General features: G+C 47.8%; 1 pseudogene; it reads left to right on the top strand.

Annotated features, from left to right (window-relative positions):
* Positions 1-1,308: 1,308 nt before the first annotated feature.
* LOC119382709 (flavin-containing monooxygenase 5-like) lies at positions 1,309-18,996 on the top strand (annotated as a pseudogene).
* The last annotated feature ends 2,388 nt before the right edge of the window (positions 18,997-21,384 follow it).

Here is a 21,384-nt window from a genome sequence, read left to right as displayed (position 1 = left end):
AACTGCGCTTGAACGCGAAATTTGAGGTTAAATAGTGTTCATATAGGTGCCGATATTGAAAATAGCCATTTGTAGGCTCTTATAGGTATTTAGGCACAAACGCCAAAAATAGGCATTTATAGGGACTATAAAAACACTCTAAAAGCCCTTCTTAACCCCTAATTCATGCTCATATTTAAAAGTGGCGTGATAAGAACGCAAGGAGAAAATAGGCATTTGTTTAAAATCCGGTCTCTAGTCATGACTTTTAGGCGTCATCCAATGATTGAACAGTACATTAGGGCTGCAAAATACTTGGAAAAGCTGTCTGATGGAATACCAGAGGAGAACTGTACAAGAAAGAAATGTTGATGTCACGATTACAGTACAGTTACAGTAGTACTCTGCTGCGGTACAGCGAAGTTGCTTCGCTGTATCATGGGTGAGGACGTCATGTATTTTGTGGCAGCCAGTGATGTGGCAGGTTTCTTAACTTTGGCTGCTGCCCGTTGTTAGTATTTTAATGATTTCGTTACTGCTTCATTACTGTAAGTTATTGGAGTGTGTCGCACCAGCATCGCTTTGCATGTTTGGCGTTTCTTCTCGGATTGTGATTCTTTTTTGTGCTGCAGGAGCTGAAACCACATGGCACTTATCTTTTAAACAGTGTTTGTTATTCCTGCACCAAATTCAGTCAACGAAAGCCATGTGGTGCCCCTTCCTTTCATCCGTCTTACTAAGTACTGATAAGCTATTTGGTGAGCCATGATGAAGCCTCCACAAAAGACACATTAACGCCCACAAAAGAAGACGCAAACGCAAGCGCTATATAGACTGCAACTGATACTTTATTGCATAAAGAATCGTCTCATATAAAAAAACGCTCGCGCGCACGTGTGTGTGTGTGTGTGTGTGTGTGTGTGTGTGTGTGTGTGTGTGTGTGTGTGTGTGTGTGTGTGTGTGTGTGTGTGTGTGTGTGCGTGCGTGTGTGTGTGCGTGTGCGTGTACGCGTCGATACATGTCATCGCGTGTGCACATGCAATTTGCAGCAACTTTGTTGCCGCAGTATAAAGCTTTGCTGAAACCAGCTCCAGAGAGAGAGAGAGAACGCTCTTCATTCAAATACAGACAATTCTGCAGGCATATACGTATGGCGCCTACATGCTCTATAAGGGGAAGGGATTTAGGACAGAAAGGCTCTGTTGTAGCAGGAGAGCGGGAAAGGAACAGCTCGAATGATAAGCGTTTCCACTTGCTTAAATTCGGTTCACGCCATCTCTTTCTGCAGGTATCTCTAATTTTTATCAATGTGGCTGGACTTCGCTGCATTCAGCAACGTTAATCTTTGAATCAGACGATGTCGAAGAAAGGAGTGCGTGTAGTGGGCGCCGGGACCTGTGGGCTGGCGTGCGCACGCCAGATGCTCGACTGCGGCTTCAACGTGGTGCTGTACGAGCGGTCAGCAGAGTTGGGAGGCCTCTGGGTGTACCACGACGATGACTTCGAGGGACGGGCGTCGGTTATGCGCACCACCATCGTGAACACCAGCAAGGAGATGAGCGCTTCCAGGTATCATCATCACAATCATCCCCACCAGCATTTTTTCATAGCTTTGGTAGAACTTCGTGAGTCCTTCATGTAGCGAGACGGGCGAAGGCCTCCTTCTGAGCGACCTACAATTATCATTGTCTTTTACCAGCCGGTTGTTATCCTTTGCTGGCTAATTTTTCTAATTTCATAATGTCGAATTTCTCACCGTACTGGACTGCGTACTTTCCCTTGACTGCTATTTTGCTGCGCTAATAGAACACAACGTCGGTTATAGGCTTAGGTCTTCTTGCTAAACTATATAAACTCGATCCTTCGCTCAAGGTACAGCTACCATCGCGAATTTCCCGCTCCGATGCGACGCTGTTATGCCGCCTTTGGTTGGGCGTTGCATTCACAAAGGCATACTCGTTTCGCATCGCTGTGGCGAACTCCACACGCAATTCCTGCGGAAACGAAGGTACAAACACTTCCGGTGCAGCTGCGCTCGCTATGACACCCAGCGATGCCCGCGAACGACTGGACTCCAGACCATTATCTGAACGAAGATTCTAAAACCGTGTGCTTCGAGAGCGCAGAAGGAAGGAATACGAAAAGGAGAAGGCAGGGAGGTTAACCAGACAGCAGTCCGGTTGGCTACCCTACGCTGGGGGAAAGGGAAGGGGAGTGGAAAGATGGGAGAGACAGAGAGAGAGGGGGGAGCGAAAAAAAGAAAAAAAGGAAATGATCAATAAATGCACTGACACGTATGTGGCGGTGGCACTGCAAAAATAGTCACAAGCGCTCACGGCAACTAAAGCGCTACTGCAGTACCTGAAAGCAACAAATCTGAGCGACCACCAGTAGAATGGATGTGCTCCCCCAAGTGTGCTCGTGATTGTGTCATCCCTCTTCTCTTCTATTCCTCTGTCTCTCTTTCCGCCCCCTTATATCTTCCCCCACTTCAGGGTAGCAAATCGGACGTGGCGTCTGGTTAACCTCCCTGTCTTTCCTTGCTTCTCTCTCTCTATGTCTATAGGATATGACATCACTAACTATCGATTTCCCTGTTAACACCGACTATAAACACACTATAGACCGGATGGATGGATGGATGCTATGAGCGTCCCCTTTATAACGGGGCGGTGACATGTCTGCCACCAGGCTCGACGGATAAACAGAAAAAATAAAAAAACTTCCTTGTTTCATGTTGTCCTAATGCCTTATCTACAATTGATTAAATCTATGTTCTTATAACAAAAAATATAAATTCACAGTCCATCCTCTGCCTCTTAAGGCAGAATAACCTTTTTTTCCCCCAATTATTTATTTTGTACTTATCTCTACTTTTCTGCCACCAATACTCTAACCGTCTCTTACTTATTTCTATCGCGGGCGTGTTCAGCTTTCCATTGTTGTCCCTAAAACCCAAGGCTTCATGTAGACTCGTGCCCACACGTATACCTGGGTGAATATCGCCACATTCAATCAGTACATGTTCCATCGTTTCCTTAGTTCCCCCGCAGCATGTACATAGTTCTTCTTCGTTACTGAATCTCGCTTTATAACTACGCGTTCTAGGCAGCCCGACCTTGCTTCAAACAGTAAAGCGCTTCCCCTTGAATTATCATAAAACCTTTCCCTCCTTATTTCGTTTTTTTCCTTTTCGGTAGTTACTCAGAGCCGGCTTCTTTTCCATCGCTGTCATCCAATAAGTCCTCTCCGCCTCTCTGACCTTCCGCTTAATGCTCCTTGTTGTCATATCGCCCGCACTGCCAGCCGTATATTTACTGGTGGACCTCCTAGTTCTTTTTCTCCACTGCGTGTCAACGCTTTTTCTATACAAATACCTGAAAACCTTCTCTGCCCATCTACTCTCTTCATTTTCCTCAGCCTCTCTTCGAATCTCATTTTGCTCTGCGCTTCCCTCACTTCAAAGCCTGTCCATCCCATATCACCCTTCACCGCCTCATTTGTCGTCTTCCCGTGAGCGCCCAAGCGAGGCGGCCCACCGTCCCTTTGATTTACATCCATTCCTGATTGCACCTCTGACTTCATGCACACCACTGAGTTCCCAAATGTAAGCCCCGGAACCATGACACCCTTCCACAGCCCTCGAAGCACCTCGTACCTATTGTATCCCCATAAAGCTCTGTGCTTCATAATTGCAGCATTCCTCTTTCCCTTTGCTACCGATGCTTTCTCTTTTACCTCCATATATCTATCCCCCTCATTTACCCATACTCCGAGGTACTTGTACTCGCTTACCCTCGGTATTTTTTGGCCCTGTATTAAGACCGTATGGTCTCCGTGATCATTGAATATCATCAATCCACATTTTGTTGCACTAAATCCTAGTCCCCAGAGCCTCACACTCCCTTCCGCATATATCTGCCAGTCGCTGTATATCATCTTGACTGTCCGCAAATAAGACAATATCATCAGCATTAAAATAGACCTGGAAGCCTCTGCTCAACCATCGCTCCGACCTGTTTGTGTGACAAATTAAATCCAATGTTGCTACCTTCTAGCGCTTTTTTCCATCCTCGCCAGTACAGCATGAATAACAGCGGGGACAAAGGGCATCCCTGTCCTCAGCCCCTTGCTAATTTCAACGCTGTCCTTGCTACTTATTCCTTCCCATTCTATACAAACTGTATTTTCTCGGTATATTTCTCTCAAAAGCTGTACACAGTCGTCACCTATGCCCACTTCCTTCAATATATCCCACAAAATTTCCTGATTAACGTTGTCATACGCCCCGGTGAATATCTAGATAAGCTACGTATAAGGGCCTGTTTTCTATTTTAGATATTTCTATACACTGGGTAAGAACAAATAGATTATCGTCTAACCGCCTGTCGATTCGAAATCCATTCTGAAGTTCTCCCAAAATATCATTTTGTTCTACCCACGCTTCTATTTTTAATTTTACTGCCTGCATCGCCAACCTGTATAGCACCGATGTAATTGTTAGGGGTCTATACGAGCGAATGTTATCTTTTTCTCCCTTGCCTTTATAGATTAAGTTCATTCTACTTTTTCGCCAACTGTCTGGTATTTCCCTCTCCTGTAAGCACTTTTCTATGGCTTTCAGCAGTGCTTCTTTAGTGTATGTCCGAGTTCGTTATGAGGCTGACGGGAACCCCATCTAAGCCCGGAGTAGTGCGCTTAGGAATTTTTCCTTCGGCCTTCTTCCAATTGAAATTCTCTAGTACTACATCTTCGTCGGTTGCACCCCTTTGCGTACTTTTACTCACCGGGGGAATCCCCTGGGGGACCTTTTTAAACGAATCGGCTGTTATCTTTCGAATGTAACCTAGCGCTTCATATCCTTCGAATTTATTTCCTCCTTCATCTACCATATGTTGTTGCATTGTGACAGACTTCCTACCCAGCGCTTTTAGGTGGCTCCAAAATATCCTAGGCGCGGCCTTCTTCTTTTCGCGAATCTCTGTCATCCAGCGTTCACTTCACCTTTAATTTTTGCCTCGACTAATTTCTGCACAATGGATTTTTGCTCTAAATATATTTCCCATATTTGGTTAACTTCGTCCTGTGGCCGCTTCTCCTTTTTTGCCTGTCTGTGCTCCCGTGATGCCTGACGTCGCATCTCGATCGCTTCCCGGATTTCTTTGTTCCACCAACTTTTTGGCTTTTTCTTTCCTTTCCAACAAATAGTTTTCTTCTCTATTTCCATTTCTTTCGTGATTACATGTAGCAGCTCACTATACTTCCAGTCTTTGCCTGGTAGTTCGTCTACTTTTTCCTCGACTCTTGCGGCTATATTTGTTATTTGTTTGTCATTTAGATACGAGCTGCCAAACTTTGATTCTATGTTCTTATTTTCAGTTTTATATCCCATTTGTAATATTAGGCGTTTATGATCACTACCCAAGCTGTTTAATGCCTTCTTCGTCTATTCTCATGTCTCTAAGTTTGTCATATATTCCTTCTGTCATGAGACAGTAATCAATGCTCGATTGCCTGTTCCGACTTCCACGTGATCTGCCCCTCACACTTAGGCCCCACGTTAACTATCTCAAGACTATGTTGCTCGCAGAGATCTAGCAATAACTGCCATTGGTGTCTGAATATCCGTCAAGGTCATGAATGTGAGCGTTCATGTCCCCTAGAAGGATTATTTCGGCATCATGACCAAATTCTTTAATATCGGTGCTTATGCATTTCACTATCTCCATGATTCCTTTTCTCTGCAGTTATTCCCCGTCCACAAGTAAGATACACCTAGCCACGTTTTCTTTCCACCTACTGTGCCCGAACACCCATATGTGCTCTGAACACGTTTGTTTCACTCTCTCCCATTTTGTTCTGCTATGAATTAGCATTCCAACCCCCCCACCTCTCCTTTCTGATGTGATCCTGTTACAGACCCTTTTCGAAAAAGGGCGCCCCTAGCGCCGCGCACGCAAACTACAGTCTGCCGCCATTGTGAGGGCACCGCAGCAGACGACGCAGGCTTCGGCAACGTGTCAGTGCGTGACATTTCAGCACCGCCGAATCGTGAACTGTCATCAACGTTTTTCGTAGAGACGGCGTGCTGCAATGGTGCAGACGTGCTGCGTTCCCATGTGCCACCATCGAGGATATCGCGACGAGAACAGCGATAAGGTTCGCGATAAAACGTGAACAACAAACGCACGTGCTCTCTCTCCATACGTGATGTCAAACGGACGTGCGGAAGGGCACCGTTTTGTAAACGCGCTACAGAAACGGACGTGCTTATTTCACAGCGCCATGTGTCGCCTTGCTTTTACGAATGAATAATCTTCTCCCGAGTGCCTGCATGCGGTGAATTGCGATAGATTGTTTGTGCAGAAATACTGCGAGGGTTCATAAGGCCAGTCAGAAAAATAAAAATGAAGTTGCGTACCGTTCATTTAGTAGCGACAGTACTCGCATATCGTAAGCCACGTGTCAACATTTTTTAGTATAGACAAACAGGAGCGAAGGCACAAATTTTTTCCGGGGTGGGGGGGGGGGGGGGGGGGTTCAAACCACCTTGATTTGAAGTGGGGGCCGGGCAGGCAGATGTGGTCGAGTGTCATTTGTGCTGTGTGCCATGGCAAAAAAAAAAATTTTCGGAGGGAGGCACGGGCCCGGTGTGCCCTCCCCCCCTGGCTACGCCACTGCATACAAATATACCCAACGCGTGGCGTCCGGAAAATAGTTGCGTGGTGTGGCTTGCGGCAGACAGGATTTTCACCGGTTGCGGTCGCATAGTTCCGCGACAGTGACGTCCTTCTTTTCCTTCGGTGAGAAGTTTGTAGCTTCGGCGAGCCTTTTTTTTCCCGGTCCGGGCGCGCACGCGAGTTGGCTGTGGTCACGGTCCCGCAATCGCGGCAGTCGAGCCAAACTGCTCGTCCAGCCCGTTGAAGGGTACAAAATGTTGCCCATTGTGCAGCGGAAGACCTCAGAAAGACCAACGGAGAGTACTAAGAGCTCGTTCAAGCACACAAACGGTGAGATTTCAGCGGATGACACGGAGAACTAGCCGCAAGACAAACATCACAGCACTCACGCATTTGACGGCTCGCTTCCCATGCCCTCACGATGGCGCTGGCTATCCCACGCTCCTTTGCAAAGCGAAACTGACGAAAAGCCCACCGTCAGGTGGCGTATTTATGAAAAGGGTCTATACCGGCGGCCTCCATTCGATCCTTGAAAATGCATTGCGGATGTCGATGGCTCGCAGTGCACGGACATTCTGCCAGTTACGGTTCATGAGAGCTTGTCAACAACGTGAACCAGAATGTCATCAGCCAGTTCATGGACAAAGCAATAAAAAAGAACGTATCAAGATCATCCCCTTATACCCTTCCCATTCAGAGGAATAAGCTTCTGAAGAGGTTGCCGTCCAGCACCGCCTGGAGGACGTCGGTCTTCCAGAGGAACCCATGAAGTATCTCCCCACTCTGACCAAAAGTTGTTTCTTCCTCTTTCTCTCTCTCGCTGGATAAGGAGCCCGTTCATATAGCAGTATACGCATAACCATAGGCATGCGCAGGGTTTCCCTTCAGGGGGAGGGGCGAAGGTTCGTCGCAGCGCCCCCCTCCCATTTATGTCAATGTATGGCGCTGACATTGCGCCCCCCCCCCCCGAGTCGCAGCGCCCCCTCCCTATTATGTCAATGTGTGGGGCTGACTTTGCGCCCCCCCCCCCCCTCTTAAGTAAATTGTGTGCGTAGCATATGGCTGGGTTTGGCTTGGTTTACTCAGGACAAAATTGGTGCAATATTGCCTTGGGGGACCCAACTAAAGGCTGTGTAATTGCCTGACTGGGTCGTGCCATCCTGGCAGCAAAGCAGCCATGGTAAACACAATTATAAGCACTGTAAGCAGAGTACACAACAGTACAGGCGTCAGCATGGTCAGCTCCGTCGCGTGGCCTCGACCAGATTCGACTGACGCCAGCGCCGCCAAGCGTTGGACAAGATATGTTTGCATGAAGCGCGGGTCCATTTCACTGGTAAATTTTCGTTGACCAGTGGGAGGCACTGCTGACGTCCGCGAACCCTGAGGACCAGCTCCGGTTGGTGGACAGGGCTCGAGCGTCAGCTGCAAGCCATGGCTACCTGGAATGAGGAAGTCACCCACCTCTGGGCGAAGAGCACGCGCGCCTGGTCCCTCAATAAAGTTTAATTCTCTCTCTTCTGCCTGACTGGCGGATCGAATACACTCTGGTTGGGAGGTCCGTTTTCGCCAAGTTTCGCTCGTGGCTGCGTTCTCACGCAGCCACGAGCATACGACATGAAAATTCATTGTCGTATGTTTATCTCGGCGCATGAGCTGTCGCGCGCAGTGGTTCATTTCCGAGATAACAATGTTGAGAGTGTATTCTACCGTCCCGTCAGGCGGAAGGGAAACAGAAATGTGCTAATGAAATTGACCCGCGCCCCATCTATCGTTAGCTGCTGCAAACATACCCTGTGCAACGCTTGGCAGAGCTGGCGTCAGTCGAAGCCGGTCGAGGCTACGCGACGGAGCGTTCGAGTTAACCGTGCTGACGGGTGTACGTAATGTTCTGCACGGGTTCCGAGATCAAACAGATCTGTGTGTAGAGTGCACAAAAATATAAATCACAGAGTAATGAACAGAAAATAAATTAAGCAAATAACAATCATTAATAAGATTGCGACTCATGAAAATTTTTCACTTACGCAACGTAACAAGCAGTTCGAGTGCCAAGCCTACTTGTTTCCCGTTTCCAAAAGCACTTGCCTCTATGACTACTATATTTATGCACGGTTAAGTTGTAGATATAGTTTGTTTTCACTACGATCCACGTCGAAGTCCTATACCAAATCCAATGTTATATATCATTCGTGCATTTTCCCCGACACGCAGTGACTTCCCACCGCCCAAGGAACTGCCCAACTACATGCACAACACCGAGATGCTGGGCTACTTCCGGAGCTACGCCGACCACTTCGGCGTCACCAAGAACGTGAAGACGAGGCACGACGTGGTACAGGTGACCCCAGCCGCCAACTACGACAAGACTGGCCGCTGGGACATGCTTGTCAGGGACCTGGAGACAAACACCGACCGCCCGGAGACGTTCGACGCCGTGGCCGTGTGCGTGGGTCATCACGTGCATCCGAACGTGCCGTACTTCAAGGGCCAGGAGAAGTTCCGCGGTCGAATCGTACACACGCACAGCCTGAAGAACGCCGACAGTTTCCGGGACCGACGGGTGGCCGTTGTCGGCATCGGAAATTCAGGTGGCGATGCCGTCGTCGACATCAGTCACGTGGCACTTGAGGTAAGCGTGACGTATACGTCACGTCGGCGGGACGCCATTTCTTTAATCCTCTGGTTAAACTAGAGAGCTATACTCGTCAGTGTAGAATAGCGTCGTGCTGTCAAATTCATGATGTCGTTCCGAGTCATCTGTAGACGGCGTACACTGAGCCATTCGTGCCGAGTTGAGAATTCGACAAGAGGGCCAGTTCGACAACACGACGAAAAATAAGACCGTCCTAAATGCAACCAACGTGGTCAGTTGCGCACCCATCTCGTAACACGTCTGCTTCAGCACTGCGAATCCAAGCTATCAAGAAACATTCGATGGGTTTCACAGCGCATTTGTCGCGGCCGCTGCTATTAATCAAATTGTGCCCATTGCTAAGGTGAGCGACTCATACTTATAGCAACGCTTATAGTTGTTGTTGTACGAGACATGCGAAGAGACCTCTGAAGATAATTCGTACACCGACTGGCTACGCCAGTGGGTGCGGAGATTATATTCAGACATCTCCCGAATAAAATTTCTGCCTATACGGGCCTGCCCGCAGCCCGGCTCCGTTTAGAAGTGGAACCGCGTTAAAAACGTGGCCTTTCCAGGTGACAGAACATGCTTGAATTGGTTGAAAGTATGTCGGATTCGGGCTCCTGCGGCATTGTACTCAAGAAATCGTACCATAATTTCACCCCTCTTTAATAATAATATTGCATGCAGACGTATCTGTCCACGAGACGAGGAGCTTGGGTATCCCGGCGCGTCGGGCCCAACGGCGTGCCCATCGACATCTTTACTAAAGCGCGGCTCAGGACCTACCTGATGCGCTTATTACCGGGCTCACTGGCCAACAGCTACATGGAGAGCTTTTTGAACGGGTTCTTCAAACACTAGGCTTACGGACTCAAGCCCAAACACCGCTACAACGCGCAGCACCCGACCACCAACGACGCGTTGCCGAGCCTCATACTCAGCGGGATCGTTCGCATAAAGAAGAACGTCGCCCAGTTCACCGAAGACGGTGTCATTTTCGAAGGTGATGACAAGGCGAGCCACCCTTTTATTCGTTCCAAAAACTGAGCCTGTAGGTACCATGATGAAGTTCTGTACTTGTTACTTTGCGAAACCTTATCATTGGTTGCACAAAGCCATCCGCGTCACTGTTCAAGCCACCGAGGGAATATTGAAATGTATGCATCGTTAGAATGCGTACCAAACGGAAGAATAGTGTGCGGACTGAACGAAGCGTTTATTAAAATATAATTAATTTATTTGACTTAGTACGTGGAGCACATGCATGCGAAAATCAGTTCCTGGTTCATAACATTATGTCGCGTTACAGTGGCTATCAACGAAGGTCAATAACAATGTTGATCAGTCCAGGGGTGTAGCCGGGGGGGGGGGGGGGTGTCACACCGGTCCCGTGCCTACCCCCCCCCCCTCCGAAATTTTTTTTTTTTTGCCATGGCATACAGAGCTCAAAATGATACTCGATCACATCTGCCTGCCCGACCCCCACTTCAGATCAAGGAGGTGCCCCCCCCCCCCCCCCGCCCCGAAAAAAGTTTATGGCTACGACCCTGGATCAGTCATAAAAATTTATAAGTACTGGAAATTTACTTGCTTTACACATTGACGAGGAACTCAAACACGTCCCAGAAAATTGAGTACTTGGCCAATTTTTTTCATTTTGATACGCATAAAAAAGGAACGCCGGTAAATAACGACGTAAGGAACTCAGCAGAATATATCATATTCCCTGGTCCTAAATCGAAATATACCTTGTTATAGTAGGCCAAGAACAACACGCAATATTATGCACTTTCCATCCTGACATGCGTGCACGATTTACCGGCCGGTTTCCGCAAAGATTTACTAGGGAACGAATTCATTGGCACTCATCCGTGCTGACATGATTGAGCGGCGAACCTGACGACCACCATCGCGAACTGTCTATCGCAGAATGAATTCGCCGTCTCGGCGGTGTTGGCGCTGGCGCTCTGCTTCTTAATGGCTAAGGATAATGCGCTCGGCAACCACCCTCAGCGGGAATTATCCGATATATATGCATACAATGATGCTTGATCGCCTTCCTTCTGCTGCTGTTCCGGCTGTCTTGTACACGCGACGGGGGAAGAGTGATGCTTGCCAGTGCGCATGCTATTAAAGACAACTGATGTGCCCAGATATCTTGTATTTCACATGCCACAGACGCTCCATACACGTACAGTATTATTTATCTTTCCCTCATGTGTGTGTTTTACAGCGAAAGCTGTTATCAGGTCACAACGGCAGTGGCGAAGATCACAACGGCAGTGGCGGCAGTCCGTAACCACTATCACGCGGAATAAGAAAATAATGAAATAAAAAATATCAAGGATTCGGATATGAACCCGGGCCCTCTGCGTGGCTGTCGAGTATTCTACCACAGGGCACGCTGGTGCTTGAAACTGCTTTGCAAAAAGACCCTATACAGGCGTCATTTCGGGCAAGGAATCGCGTTAACGTGTGTAATATAGCGTGGCAGAAGAGTAAAAAAAATACCTAGGTGTAAGTTTCTCACCCACAACAAAGTGCTCAACTATAATTCTTCATCGTCACCAATCACATGCAACATCAACAAAGTGCACATAATGACTTACAGATGTGTAGCGGGTACCTCGCTTATCCGCAGAAAGACGCCCCCATAATGGCATAGTGGGTGCTTCCCTACTTCAGAAAAATTATGCCTCGTGGCGTAGTGGATGCCTTGCATGTATACTTGTATTAGTTTCCCCAAGAGAGTTCAGAACGGTCTCTAGAAAGGCCGCTCTTGTAGCTTTCGCTGTGACTGTGCGGCGCGCTCCACGAAGGCCTGGCGTTTTTTAAAGACGATAGTCTTTCTTGGGGAACTTAAACGCAGAAATTTTGGTCTGTCTTTCTGTCTGTCTTTCTGTTTGTCGGCACGTCCCTCGATTCAACCACTCGGCCAAAGTTGAACCACTTGCCCAAGGGCCAGCCATAGTGAACGGCTGACTAGGTTCATACTTGTGTACATTGTTGATCAAAAAGCAAACATTACGCATATCTGAGGCGCAACATCACTAGGTAAGCATTAGGCGGTGTGTTCCTTTAACAGAAAATACATAGATACGCAATTTTAAAGACCTTGATGGTATGCGTGTAACGTTGAGACAGTAACGCGTTTATTAAAAGATTGCCACAGCTGAAGCGATCAGCGCTCCAAGCCGAGCAAGCGCGAGCGCCAACAGCCACCGTCTTCGTCTTCTTCTTTCGCAGGCGTTCTTGTCTGCGCCGTACCATGTTACAAATCACTCCCCCGCGGAAAAGGAGCCATCCTGGCGACCTAAGGAACAGGTACAGCTGGTGGGTCATAATGCGGCTTCAGTCGATCGACGTGAACAGTCTCGCGGCCGCGACGACGGCGGCCCGTAGATGATTGAACAGGCTCAATCATATAGTTAACTGGGGATGCTTGACGTAGGACGCGGTAGGGGCCTTCGTACTTAGGCAGTAACTTTGTGGAAAGGCCAGGAGTGGAGGAGGGAACGCGAAGCCACACCAACGTTCCAGGCGAATACGACTGAGGAGGCAGGTTTTCGTCGTGACGGTCCTTCTGGCCCTACTCGCCCTACAATGTTACAACCCTGCGCTGCAACAAAATGCAACTGCGCTGAAACTTGTCTTCCTCCGTGCCCTCTGCACAAGCTCATGTTGTGTTTCGGTTTCGGTTCAGTATTGCATTGTACGAATGACAGGGGGCGCCGCTCTGGCATTGCTGTTTTACCCAGGCGACGTGTAAATAAAAGAGTGTGTGGAGAGTACTCGTTGAGTGCGGACGTTTCTTCTCCTTCGGCGCATCGCGCCAAACAGCGTGTTCGGGCTGGCCGGCGTCCCCACCGGTCGCGTTGGTCACCGCCGGTCTTCGCCTGCCGCTGCGCCGGGAGTACCAGCCCGCAACACAGCACTCGTGTTTCCCGACGTATTGCCAGATGGCGTCCATATCTCACGCAGCGCCTCTTCTATCGTCTTTAGACGACATTTGCAGCGAAGCACGCAGATACGCGGCCAATTTTTTAAAGACGACAGTCTTTCTTGGGGAACTTAAACGCAGAAATTTTGGTCTGTCTTTCTGTCTTTCTGTTTGTCGGCACGTCCCTCGATTCAGCCACTCGGCCAAAGTTGAACCACTTGCCCAAGGGCCAGCCGTCTTGAACTGGTACGGCTGTTCATACTTGTGAACGTTGTCGATCAAAAAGTAAATATCATGCATATCTGAGGTGCAACATCACTAGGTAAGTATTAGGTGGCGTGTTCCTTTAATAGAAAATGCATACATACGTAATTTTAAGGACCCTAGTTTCTTAAGCTGCGCTGAAAATGCATAAGAATGGAAGCTTGAGCGAGTTGGTATGCGTTCATCTTTGTTGAAACAGCGCTCACTAGACGACGACGAAGTAAAAGAAGGCACAGGACAGGCGCTGCCTGTCCTGTGCCTTCTTTTACTTCGTCGTCGTCTAGTGAGCGCTGTTTCAACAAAGCTGAAAATGCGACTGCGCTGAAATTTGCCTTCCTCCGTGTCACCCCCTAAAGGGGGTCGAGCGCCGCCTCCGGATAATAATAAAGTTCTTTGCCTGCCTGCCTGCTGCCCTTCGCACGAGCTCATTGTTGTGTGTCGGTTTCGTTTCTGTATTGCACTGTACGAATGCCATGGGTTGGTGTTGAAAAACTTTAGTTTTGAGAAGGCCAAGAAGGTGAAAAAAAATATTTAAAAAATGAAAAAGCAGCGTAGTGGGCAGCCTTCACGCTGGCGGTTGTGGGCGCCGCTCTGGCGTTCCTGTTTTACCCAGGCGACGTGTAAATAAAAGAGTGTGTGGAGAGTACTCGTTGAGTGCGGACGTTTCTCTGCTTCAGCGCTTCGCGCCAAACCGCGTTTTCGGGCTGGCTGGCGTCCCCGCCGGTCGCGTTGGTCACCGCCGGTCTTCGCCTGCTGCTGCGCCGGAACTACCAGCACGCAACACAGCACTCATGTTTCCCGACGTATTGCCAGATGGCGTCCATATCTCACACAGCGCCTCTTCTATCGTCTTTACACGACAGTTGCAGCGAAGCACGCAGATACGTGGCCAATTTTTTTTACTTCCTCCTCGTGTTTTCTCTGGTACGTGCTCGGTCTCAGTATACTGAATGCAAGGCCGATAATTGCTAAAATATGACACGTAATTATGTATCGCTGTTGTGCCACGCCTGCTGGCCACTGTCAAGCGCGCGCACAATGGGTTTAAACTGCAAATTCTGCTCCTGTGTCAGGACATGGGTCGATCCCGGGCGAATGGTTGACCCTGTATTGCACTGTCTTCCGGACTGACTAACATTTTGTGCTGATGGAGAACAACGGACAACAACACGACAGATTCCGATCAACGTATAGCACTAACAACTTCACCTTGAATGAAAGCTTATCTTTTCCAGGGCACGGGGTTGGGAGGGTTGGTACTTAGCTTAACAAGGCGATGTGGCGCTGCGTAAAAAAAAAAAAAAAAAAAAACATATACTATGGGAAAAAAGGAGCATACAGAATGGGCGCCAGAGCCAGAAAGGCGTTATATTTGGCAGGGGCCGTCATTGCTTAGCTTGCAGTTATTCGCGTAACCAACGCCGAGAAGAAAATGTGTAAGCATTTGAAGGTGCACTTAGAACAGGCTATACTTGGCATACGACATCATTTTAAGTCTATACGTACGACATTCCAGGCAACCCCATTGGATGACGTCACCTTGGCCACGGGTTACCAGATAAAGTTTCCTTTCTTACCGAAGGAAGTTGTCTCTGTCGTGGAGAACCAAGTGCAGCTTTACAAGTATGTCTTCCCGCCACAGTTGAGGCATCCGAGTCTGGCCATCATCGGGCTCGTTCAGCCGGTCGGCGGCATGTTTCCCGTTGCCGAGATGTAGGTATGCCCGTCTAACTTACGTCTGTCTGGTACAGTGTACACATGCATGTATAAACCCACAAAAATGACGCGAGGAGCACGTGCAGGTGCGAGCGCTAGATTTAAACGTGATTAGAATCACGTGAGTACGTGTCTCACATCGAAAAAGAATAAAATAAAGCCAGTGTCCAACCGCTAAATGGCAAGCATCGTTTTCTTCTTCTTTTCTTTGGTATGCATACGCAAATACGCAAGGACACAGAGGAAGCGGGAGAGAGCAGGCTGACGACTGCCACTTAGATGGCCACAACGCCTGCCCACTCTTTTGGGAGGAAGGAAGAGATAGAGTAAAGGAAGATAAGAGAAGATAAAGAGGAAAGACGATGGCAAAGTAAAGAAAAAAAGACGACTTGGACAAAAATCAGTAAAAAGCACGAGAAAAAAAAACGCCTATAAACGGGCGGCCATCTGTTTGGTTTATAAAGGTCAGCAGAGCTATGTGGGCCTGGCCGCGTCGAGAAGCACACCCTCTCGGAAATAGGTAATCGTCAAGGGCCGCGCACTTAAATCTAAGGAATCCATATTCCTTACTCAGTAACGAATGTGGGACAGTCTAATATGATATGCTCAGGTGTTTCACGAGAGCCACAAGATGCACACAACGGACTGTCCACACGTCCTTGACAGTATAAGCGTTCGCGCACCAACATAGAGCCACACGTATACGGAGTGAAACCATTCCGCAAGTTCCGATGATTTTTCGCGGAGAGCATGCTTTTACAGCGAAGGCTGTCATGACATCGCAACAGCCGTTTTTGGCGCTGTAGTTGTCCGCAACCGCTATCGCGCGAAATAAGAAAAAAAAAAAAAGACATGGTTGATCCCTCCGTCATAGGAATCGGTATAACATGAAAGTGAAACGTGTCCTGACAGAAATAGTTGAATGTTTACTCTACATTCATATAAGAAAGCTTGCACTTGGTTTGCACAATGTCTATTGGTGTTTGGCAGCACCGTTTAATGGCACATCTCCATCCCGACGACTAACGTCCATGATCAATGATTAAACAAACTTTTGTGGTAGCTTTAGTAGTTGGCGGTGAGAGCGTAATCATAGAAAGAGGTGTGACAGCCAGAAGAGCGTTGCTGATTGCACTAAGAACATGGGCTAAAGTCACCAACCCGCGGCCTGTCAAAGAGTAAACAGAACGCGCGTCGTTTTTTGACGCGCGCCTGCCAAAAAGATCGCAGCCCGGCTGCGATTTTTTTGGCAGGCGCGAGTCACAGAGCTATGTTTTAATATGAATGGATGGTATGAGCGAGGCCGCGCCTTGGGGTGCTAAGGTCGCCACCTCGCGGTGCTTAAGGCGTTGAGAAAATGGCACTTCTATTGGAAACGCGCCGAATGGGACGGACGGGAAGCAACGACGCATTGCAGGAGCTAATCACGGAGCCCACGGTCCTGATGCATTGCTTCACTTTACCGCTCCCAGACGGCGACACCACCCGCCGACCAAGCACTGTGAAAGCAAAGTGTGAGATATAATAGGTGCGTTTGTAAAGCATCCACAGTATATCTGACGGTGGCGCGGTGGATAGCGTGCATGGCATCTGTTATCGCGGACCGAGACGTCATGGGTTCGACTCCCTTTGATCGAACGTTCTTTTCTTCCGTATTTTTCACTGCCATGTGATTTCGTACACTTTTTTTGACGTCATTCCGTGACGCAAATACATCATAGAAGTCTTGGTGGATCCCGGCATGAAACACTCGTGTGTTTAAAAAACGAAATAAGAAAAAATATCCAGGATGGAACGGGGTTTGAACGTGGGCCCTCTGCATGGCAGCCCAGTATTCCACCTGAGAGCCATGCCAGTGCTTGAACCTCCTTTGCAAAAAGACGCTATACAGGCTTCATGTCGGGAGGAAACCACATTAACATATGAAATATAGCGTGGTAGAAGATTAAAATAACAACAATGGATCACAAAACGTGAATTCTGTAACCAGGCGTCACACAGTGCGAATTGCGCAACGAGTGGGCTCTTGAATGATTCCAACCCATAACAAAGGGCTCAGCCCTAATTCTTCGTCCTCATCAGGCACAGCATCAACAAAGTGCACATAATGCTTACAGGTGTGTAGCGTGCACCACGGTTCTCCGCAGAATTACATAAAATGGCATAGCGGGTGTTTCTCTACTTAACAAAAATTATGGCGATTTATAGCGTAGTGGGTACCTCGCAAGTGCAGTTGTATAAGTTGCCAAGGGAGCCCATAAGGCCCCCATGATCCATTTCCTCAGGGCGTCAATGATGCTCTTTCCCTCCCTCTCCCTCTTCCTCACGTTAACATATGGTATATAGCGCGGTGATAGAGTGAAATAACGACCGGGCGTCACACAATGCGCATTACGTAACTAGTGGGTCGTTTAAAGCTTCCAACCCATTGCAAAGGTCTCAGCCATAATTTTTCATCGTCATCAGCTGCCGCATCAACAAAGTGCACATAATGCCTTACAGATGATTAGCGGGTACCTCGCCTCTCCGCAGAATAGCAAATAGTGGAGTAGTGGGTGCTTCCCAACTTCACAGAAATTATGATTTATGGCGTAGTGGGTACCTTTCAAGTGCACTTGTACTAGTAGCCCCAAGAGAGTTTACAACGGGCTCTAGAAATGCCGCTCTTCCAGCTTTCGCTGTGACTGTGCTGCGCTTTCCGCGCAGGCGTGACGTTTTTTTTTTGTGTGTGTTTGTGTGTGTGATAACGACAAAAAGAGGTCGTAATTTTGCTGCTTTGCTCTGTTATCTATCAGCTATTTTATTAGTTATACCAATTGCGCGAAAGTTTTCACCTTTAGAAGCCTACAAATGCTAGTGTAATAAGCGAGGTGAATATCACAAAAAATCATTGTAGTGCTATATCCGCCATGAGTTTCAACTACATCAGCGTTTGGTAGAATGTTTTCGACCTCGTGCCAGCTGTTTGTGAACAATGCACGAGCACAAGACGAAACGCAGTCGGGCCCCAACTGCAGCTATACGTGCGACGCCCTGATTGGTTCTCAACTAACTTATATCCTTCCAAATTTCCAATTGCTAAGGGTAACTAATGTCCTTTGTCTCGCAAATACATCCGCAGAGCCGCTGGATGGCCGAACTGCTGTCCAACAAACGCTCGCTACCCTCGGAGGAGGCCATGTTCGAGGACATCCGCCAGAAGCGAGACTCCATGCGGCGCCGCTACGTCGCATCGCCGCGCCATACCATCCAGGAGGACTGGATCAGCTACATGGACGAACTGTCCAGCCAGATCGGCGCGCGACCCAACATCCTCAAGTACTTCTTCACGGACAACGAACCCTTCCGCGCGCTCCTAGGACCCTGCGTGCCGTACCAGTTCAGGCTAGAAGGTCCGCACCCGTGGTCCGGCGCGCGGCAGGTCATTCTCGAATCGCGCCACAGGGTGGTGCACCCGCTCAATGACCGATGCAAGTCCTTCAGCAAGGACAAGGGCCCGTCGTCATTCCTGTACATGTCCCTTTTCTTCTTCGTGTTGGCCGTCGCATACGTCTTTTTCAGTCAGCGACAGCATCCTTAATTACTCTATGCGTCCTTGTTCACAAGGAATCCACATTCAAAGGGCTTTTCATTCATGACCATTAACATTCCCAGAAACAGTTCCCAGATGCAGGCGATATCCTCTCTTGTGTGCCGATTTGTCGCAACGGAATAACAAGACACTCCTACCATAAGCTATGCACATGGTCTAGTCATGAACATAGGAATGTCGAGCTTACTATTTACCGTGCATTGTTTTGTGGGAAATAAAGTGACTACTGTTTCGCCTTGACGCTTGCCTTTGTTGTACAAGGGGTTGTTTGTCCAAACGTATTTCTATGAATATGCGTTCCCCACAGCCGCACTTGCGAGGTCAGGACAAATGACAGCCGTGGCCGGACAATCTGTAATTTCATTTGCCACTCGCCGATCACGAGGTCCTTCCAACTGGAACTGCTCATCGGCAATTAATATGTGTTATTCTCAAACTATAAATCGGTGTACATCGAGTAGATCTACCCTTCACACCAACATCGGATGCACACGCGAGTGACCGGTGGGTATTTTCTATAGTGCCTTGAATATCCTAGGCACTGTAGTATTGGGTATACATCGAACGCGCATCGTGAGCCATTTTGTCCAAACGTCGCTGCTGGGGTTAGCGGAAACAGTCAGGAACCAAGTACTTCATATTTCTGCGAGTTCGGGCCACACCTGCTGAAAACTTCTGCGCTCGCTTTTAAAGGAAATAATACAGCAGCCAATAGCACCGCAGTGTTGTATAGTCCACGAAGAAGTTCGGCAGCATGTTGCACTCTCTGAAACATTTGAAGGCGAAAGCCTGCTGCGCACTTCGCAATGCATTCAGTTATACGATCGGGAACCAGATTTCTTGCAAAGCATAACCAGCCACAGTGTGCGAGACAAGCATTAAAACTGCCATGACGTTCTCAGTCGACTGCATTGTTCCTGCCCCCCTGAAGCTTTCTGCATCTCACGTGGTGTTACACTACCTCTGAGATCGGCCCACTTTTGAACAAGGGACGATGCCATGTGGTGACTTCATCAGCTGACGTCATGATGACGTCACAAACTCCTTCGACGTGCGCCCTCACAATATGATGCCATTCGTAGATCCGCGTTGGTTTTTGTACCGCTTCATTCGCCTGCCGTGTTTCGCTCAAGGGGCTGCGCACCGAGACGCGTAAGGCTTTCGCCTTAATAAGCTGGAGGAACAGGGTTCGAAACCAACCATCAGAAACACTTGTACCACTGTGTATGTGAGTGAGTTTGGGCCGCTCCTCATTGAATCTCTTTAGCACTATCTATCTATCTATCTATCTATCTATCTATCTATCTATCTATCTATCTATCTATCTATCTATCTATCTATCTATCTATCTATCTATCTATCTATCTATCTATCTATCTATCTATCTATCTATCTATCTTAGTCTCTTCATTCAGTATCAGTCATTGGATTCACAGTTCATGAAGGCTATGTTGCTGGTTGAACCCTAGACAGCCAACATTGGCCAACACTTATCATTCAGCCAGCACATGGTTACAGTAGAAACAACAACGACAACAACAAAAACAACAACAACAACAACAACAACAACAACAACAATAATAATAATAATAATAATAATAATAATAATAATAATAATAATAATAATAATAATAATAATATTTATTATATTATTATTATTATTATTATTATTATTATTATTATTATTATTATTATTATTATTATTATTATTATTGGAGTTTTACACACCAAAACCATGATATGGTTATGACAAACGCCTTAGTGGAGGGTTTCGAAAATTTCCACCACTTGAGGTTCTTTAACGTGCACCTAAATTTAAGTACACGAGCCTTTTCCGCCTCCATCATGGTAACAGTAGCCAAAATATATACCTTTCAACGGTAGCAGTCATTAAGGCTTATTTTGCAAGCGTTAACCTGTATGCTAGCCATAATTTGGCCAATATGCGGCAACACGGGCCGACATTTTCCAATAGTACAGCCAAATATAGTCGGTACGAGACATTATTTAGTCAACATACGATAACTCTAGCCAGCACCAACCAGTGCTGGTAGAATACGAGTAAATGCAGTAGGCTAGAACACAGACGGAATCGTTCAAAATCATTTTATTGCGATAGCAATTATATGGACAGTCTCGGCTGAATTCTGCCGTCGCCGCCGTCATGCACTGTATATATATATATATATATATATATATATATATATATATATATATATATATAAGCCTCAAAGAAAAATAATTCAGAAAAATGCTTCCGAAGCGCGGAATCGAACCAGGGACCTCTTGCTCCGCAGCGAGTGGCGCTACCCACTACGCCACGAAAGGCAGATACACCACGTAGCTAACGGCGAACGTTATATACACACCCTTTACCGCTGGACGGACTCAGAGACGGCAGGCGCTTATAAGCGTTTCTTCATTACCAGCGAGATGGCGCTACGCGCGCGACGGGCGCATTTAAAAGTCGTCGGCGAGCTCGCTCGCTTCTTATATTTGCGCAGGGAGAACCTTGCCCTTCCGCTGTCTGCTCGCGCGGTTTTCTCGTGGTGAGGGGAAGAGGGATGTTTCA

The sequence above is a fragment of the Rhipicephalus sanguineus genome, chromosome 2 (assembly GCF_013339695.2).
Source record: "Rhipicephalus sanguineus isolate Rsan-2018 chromosome 2, BIME_Rsan_1.4, whole genome shotgun sequence".
Classification (NCBI taxonomy): domain Eukaryota; kingdom Metazoa; phylum Arthropoda; class Arachnida; order Ixodida; family Ixodidae; genus Rhipicephalus; species Rhipicephalus sanguineus.
This window is presented reverse-complemented; position numbering and strand designations above follow the sequence as displayed.